The sequence below is a fragment of the Primulina tabacum genome, chromosome 10, assembly GCF_025594145.1.
Source record: "Primulina tabacum isolate GXHZ01 chromosome 10, ASM2559414v2, whole genome shotgun sequence".
NCBI lineage: Eukaryota > Viridiplantae > Streptophyta > Magnoliopsida > Lamiales > Gesneriaceae > Primulina > Primulina tabacum.
The window spans coordinates 40,809,091-40,815,090 of NC_134559.1; the positions used below are offsets into that span (position 1 = coordinate 40,809,091).

At 44.2% G+C, this 6,000-nt stretch overlaps 5 non-coding genes and 2 pseudogenes across 5 annotated transcripts; all 7 read left to right on the plus strand.

The window, feature by feature from the left end:
* The first annotated feature begins 635 nt into the window (after positions 1 to 635).
* Positions 636 to 754, plus strand: LOC142515966 (5S ribosomal RNA). The gene has a single exon (XR_012811784.1). It is a non-coding gene; the product is annotated as a 5S ribosomal RNA (ribosomal RNA).
* A 675-nt stretch (positions 755 to 1,429) lies between these two features.
* LOC142507978 (5S ribosomal RNA) lies at positions 1,430 to 1,549 on the plus strand. Its single transcript, XR_012806212.1, has one exon. It is a non-coding gene; the product is annotated as a 5S ribosomal RNA (ribosomal RNA).
* Positions 1,550 to 2,232: 683 nt separating this feature from the next.
* LOC142506417 (5S ribosomal RNA) lies at positions 2,233 to 2,352 on the plus strand. The gene has a single exon (XR_012804711.1). It is a non-coding gene; the product is annotated as a 5S ribosomal RNA (ribosomal RNA).
* A 680-nt stretch (positions 2,353 to 3,032) lies between these two features.
* On the plus strand, positions 3,033 to 3,150 carry LOC142507359 (5S ribosomal RNA). The gene has a single exon (XR_012805619.1). It is a non-coding gene; the product is annotated as a 5S ribosomal RNA (ribosomal RNA).
* Positions 3,151 to 3,828: 678 nt separating this feature from the next.
* On the plus strand, positions 3,829 to 3,942 carry LOC142511193 (5S ribosomal RNA; annotated as a pseudogene).
* A 681-nt stretch (positions 3,943 to 4,623) lies between these two features.
* Positions 4,624 to 4,739, plus strand: LOC142515369 (5S ribosomal RNA). Its single transcript, XR_012811219.1, has one exon. It is a non-coding gene; the product is annotated as a 5S ribosomal RNA (ribosomal RNA).
* Positions 4,740 to 5,414: 675 nt separating this feature from the next.
* LOC142508950 (5S ribosomal RNA) lies at positions 5,415 to 5,526 on the plus strand (annotated as a pseudogene).
* Positions 5,527 to 6,000: the final 474 nt, after the last annotated feature.

Genomic DNA, 6,000 nt, shown 5'->3' on the forward strand with positions numbered 1-6,000 from the left:
GCTCAAATCATCTGAATCTCGATCGAGACCAGATAAGACATGTGAAATGAAATTAGCTCGGGCACTGCCGGATTTGGACAAAATTGTAGGCTAATTTGATTGTAAACGGGCAAACGGACGAGACTCATTATACGCAATGAGCTGACGAGATTTTAGCCGAATTCCTTCTCTAAGACCCTCTAATTTGCGATTTAAACGCTTCTGTTAAGCTTTCGTTTCATCATGAAATCCGCTTAGGAAGTTCGAAATTCGATTCCGGTTCCATTTTATCGTATCCCAGGCATAATAATAGCTTTACATTCGTTATTTCCTTTTTCTTATTTTTTTTCTATTTTCTGGGAACATTAATCGATTTTTGTTGTCCTGAGCCGGTTCTGTGCGGAAGGGTATGACGCAGATTACTCCGGAGACGGTTAACTCATTAAAACAATTATTTCGACTGTTTTATTCATAATTTACGTAAACGGTCGCGACACGAGGTCTTCCTAGGGAGGTCACCCATCCTAGCTCTGCCATCGCGCCAGAACGCTTAACTTCATGGTTATGATTGGGCGAGAGCAGTGCCGCGTGTTGTCCATCGCCGCCCGCTCCACACGTACTCGAGGGATATAAGAATAAACATCCCACTCAATGTCGGGTGCGATCATACCAGCACTAATGCACCGGATCCCATCAGAACTACGAAGTTAAGCTTGCTTGGGTGAGAGCAGTACTAGGATGGGTGACCCCCTGGGAAGTCCTCGTGTTGCACCCCTTTTCGTGTTTTCTATTTTGATTACTTGTTGATAGACGATTTTCGGCTCAATCATCTGAATCTCGATCGGGACCAGATAAGACATGTGAAATGAAAGTAGCTCGGGCACTGCCGGATTTGGACAAAATTGTAGGCTAATTTGATTGTAAACGGGCAAACGGACGAGACTCATTATTACGCAATGAGCTGACGAGATTTTAGCCGAATTCCTTCTCTAAGACCCTCTAATTTGCGATTTAACGCTTCTGTTAAGCTTTCGTTTCATCATGAAATCCGCTTAGGAAGTTCGAAATTCGATTCCGGTTCCATTTTATCGTATCCCAGGCATAATAATAGCTTTACATTCGTTATTTCTTCTTTCTTATTTTTTTCTATTTCTGGGAACATTTATCGATATTTGTTGTCGTGAGCCGGTTCTGTGCGGAAGGGTATGACGCAGATTACTCCGGAGACGGTTAATCATTAAAACAATTATTTCGACTGTTTTATCCATAATTTACGTAACGGTCGCGACACGAGGTCTTCCCAGGGAGGTCACCATCCTACCTCTGCCATCGCGCCAGAACGCTTAACTTCATGGTTATGATTGGGCGAGAGCAGTGCCGCGTGTTGTCCATCGCCGCCCGCTCCACACGTACTCGAGGGATATAAGAATAAACATCCCACTCAATGTCGGGTTGCGATCATACCGGCACTAATGCACCGGATCCCATCAGAACTACGAAGTTAAGCTGTGCTTGGGTGAGAGCAGTACTAGGATGGGTGACCCCCTGGGAAGTCCTCGTGTTGCACCCTTTTCGTGTTTTTTCTATTTTTGATTACTTGTTGATAGACGATTTTCGGCTCAAATCATCTGAATCTCGATCGGGACCAGATAAAACATGTGAAATGAAAGTAGCTCGGGCACTGCCGGATTTGGACAAAATTGTAGGCTAATTTGATTGTAAACGGGCAAACGGACGAGACTCATTACTTACGCAATGAGCTGACGAGATTTTAGCCGAATTCCTTCTCTAAGACCCTCTAATTTGCGATTTAACGCTTCTGTTAAGCTTTCGTTTCATCATAAAATCCGCTTAGGAAGTTCGAAATTCGATTCCGGTTCCATTTTATCGTATCTCAGGCATAATAATAGCCTTACATTCGTTATTTCGTTCTTCTTATTTTTTTTTCTATTTTCTGGGAACATTAATCGATTTTTGTTTGTCCTGAGCGGTTCTGTGCGGAAGGGTATGACGCAGATTACTCCGGAGACGGTTAACTCATTAAAACAATTATTTCGACTGTTTTATTCATAATTTACGTAACCGGTCGCGACACGAGGTCTTCCTAGGGAGGTCACCCATCCTAGCTCTGCCATCGCGCAGAACGCTTAACTTCATGGTTATGATTGGGCGAGAGCAGTGCCGCGTGTTGTCCATCGCCGCCCGCTCCACACGTACTCGAGGGATATAAGAATAAACATCCCACTCAATGTCGGGTGCGATCATACCAGCACTAATGCACCGGATCCCATCAGAACTACGAAGTTAAGCTTGCTTGGGTCGAGAGCAGTACTAGGATGGGTGACCCCCTGGGAAGTCCTCGTGTTGCACCCTTTTCGTGTTTTTCTATTTTTGATTACTTGTTGATAGACGATTTTCGGCTCAAATCATCTGAATCTCGATCGGGACCAGATAAAACATGTGAAATGAAAGTAGCTCGGGCACTGCCGGATTTGGACAAAATTGTAGGCTAATTTGATTGTAACGGGCAAACGGACGAGACTCATTATTACGCAATGAGCTGACGAGATTTTAGCCGAATTCCTTCTCTAAGACCCTCTAATTTGCGATTTAACGCTTCTGTTAAGCTTTCGTTTCCTCGATGAAATCCGCTTAGGAAGTTCAAAATTCGATTCCGGTTCCATTTTATCGTATCCCAGGCATAATAATAGCTTTACATTCGTTATTTCCTTCTTCTTATTTTTTTTCTATTTTCTGGGAACATTAATCGATTTTTGTTGTCGTGAGCCGGTTCTGTGCGGAAGGGTATGACGCAGATTACTCCGGAGACGGTTAACTCATTAAAAACAATTATTTCGACTGTTTTATCCATAATTTACGTAAACGGTCGCGACACGAGGTCTTCCAGGGAGGTCACCCATCCTAGCTCTGCCATCGCGCAGAACGCTTAACTTCATGGTTATGATTGGGCGAGAGCAGTGCCGCGTGTTGTCCATCGCCGCCCGCTCCACACGTACTCGAGGGATATAAGAATAAACATCCCACTCAATGTCGGGTGCGATCATACCAGCACTAATGCACCGGATCCCATCAGAACTACGAAGTTAAGCTTGCTTGGGTGAGAGCAGTACTAGGATGGGTGACCCCTGGGAAGTCCTCGTGTTGCACCCTTTTTCGTGTTTTTCTATTTTTGATTACTTGTTGATAGACGATTTTCGGCTCAAATCATCTGAATCTCGATCGGGACCAGATAAAACTTGTGAAATGAAAGTAGCTCGGGCACTGCCGTATTTGGACAAAATGTAGGCTAATTTGATTGTAAACGGGCAAACGGACGAGACTCATTATTACGCAATGAGCTGACGAGATTTTAGCCGAATTTCCTTCTCTAAGACCCTCTAATTTGCGATTTTAACGCTTCTGTTAAGCTTTCGTTTCATCATGAAATCCGCTTAGGAAGTTCGAAATCGATTCCGGTTCCATTTTATCGTATCCAGGCATAATAATAGCTTACATTCGTTATTTCCTTCTTCTTATTTTTTTTCTATTTTCTGGGAACATTATCGATATTTGTTGTCGTGAGCCGGTTCTGTGCGAAGGGTATGACGCAGATTACTCCGGAGACGGTTAACTCATTAAAAACAATTATTTCGACTGTTTTATCCATAATTTACGTAAACGATCGCGACACGAGGTCTTCCCAGGGAGGTCACCATCCTACCTCTGCCATCGCGCCAGAACGCTTAACTCATGGTTATGATTGGGCGGAGAGCAGTGCCGCGTGTTGTCCATCGCCGCCCGCTCCACACGTACTCGAGGGATATAAGAATAAACATCCCACTCAATGTCGGGTGCGATCATACCAGCACTAATGCACCGGATCCCATCAGAACTCCGAAGTTAAGCGTGCTTGGAGAGCAGTACTAGGATGGTGACCCCCTGGAAGTCCTCGTGTTGCACCCTTTTCGTGTTTTTCTATTTTTGATTACTTGTTGACAGACGATTTTCGGCTCAAATCATCTGAATCTGATCTCGATCGGGACCAGATAAGACATGTGAAATGAAAGTAGCTCGGGCACTGCCGGATTTGGACAACATTGTAGGCTAATTTGATTGTAAACGAGCAAACGACGAGACTCATTACTACGCAATGAGCTGACGAGATTTTAGCCGAATTCCTTCTCTAAGACCCTCTAATTTGCGATTAAACGCTTCTGTTAAGATTTCGTTTCCTCGAGAAATCCGCTTAGGAAGTTCGAAATTCGATTCCGGTTCCATTTTATCGTATCCCAGGCATAATAGCTTTACATTCGTTATTTCCTTCTTCTTATTTTTTTTTCTATTTTCTTGGAACATTTATCGATTTTTGTTGTCGTGAGCCGGTTCTGTGCGGGGAAGGGTTTGACGCAGATTACTCCGGAGACGGTTAACTCATTAAAACAAATTATTTGGACTGTTTTATCCATAATTTACGTAAACGGTCGCGACACGAGGTCTTCCCAGGGAGGTCACCCATCCTACCTGCCATCGCGCCAGAACGCTTAACTTCATGGTTATGATTGGGCGAGAGCAGTGCCGCGTGTCCATCGCCGCCCGCTCCACACGTACTCGAGGGATATAAGAATAAACATCCCACTCAATGTCGGGTGCGATCATACCAGCACTAATGCACCGGATCCCATCAGAACTCCGAAGTTAAGCGTGCTTGGGCGAGCAGTACTAGGATGGGTGACCCCTGGGAAGTCCTCGTGTTGCACCCTTTTTCGTGTTTTTCTATTTTTGATTACTTGTTGACAGACGATTTTCGGCTCAAATCATCTGAATCTCGATCGGGACCAGATAAACATGTGAAATGAAAGTAGCTCGGGCACTGCCGGATTTGGACAAAATTGTAGGCTAATTTGATTGTAAACGGGCAAACGGACGAGACTCATTACTACGCAATGAGCTGACGAGATTTTAGCCGAATTCCTTCTCTAAGACCCTCTAATTTGCGATTTACGCTTCTGTTAAGCTTTCGTTTCCTCGAGAAATCCGCTTAGGAAGTTCGAAATTCGATTCCGGTTCCATTTTATCGTATCCCAGGCATAATAATAGCTTTACATTCGTTATTTCCTTCTTCTTATTTTTTTTCTATTTTCTGGGAACATTTATCGATTTTTGTTGTCGTGAGCCGGTTCTGTGCGGAAGGGTATGACGCAGATTACTCCGAGACGGTTAACTATTAAAAAATTATTTCGACTGTTTTATCCATAATTTACGTAAACGGTCGCGACACGAGGTCTTCCCAGGGAGGTCACCCATCCTACTCTGCCATCGCGCCAGAACGCTTAACTTCATGGTTATGATTGGGCGAGAGCAGTGCCGCGTGTTGTCCATCGCCGCCCGCTCCACACGTACTCGAGGGATATAGAATAAACATCCCACTCAATGTCGGGTGCGATCATACCAGCACTAATGCACCGGATCCCATCAGAACTCCGAAGTTAAGCGTGCTTGGGCGAGCAGTACTAGGATGGGTGACCCCTGGAAGTCGTGTTGCACCCTTTTCGTGTTTTTCTATTTTTGATTACTTGTTGACAGACGATTTTCGCTCAAATCATCTGAATCTCGATCGGGACCAGATAAGACATGTGAAATGAAAGTAGCTCGGGCACTGCCGGATTTGGACAAAATTGTAGGCTAATTTGATTGTAAACGGGCAAACGGACGAGACTCATTACTACGCAATGAGCTGACGAGATTTTAGCCGAATTCCTTCTCTAAGACCCTCTAATTTGCGATTTACCGCTTCTGTTAAGCTTTCGTTTCCTCGAGAAATCCGCTTAGGAAGTTCGAAATTCGATTCCGGTTCCATTTTATCGTATCCCAGGCATAATAATAGCTTTACATTCGTTATTTCCTTCTTCTTATTTTTTTTTTCTATTTCTGGGAACATTTATCGATTTTTGTTGTCGGAGCCGGTTCTGTGCGGAAGGGTATGACGCAGATTACTCCGGAGACGGTTAACTCATAAAAACA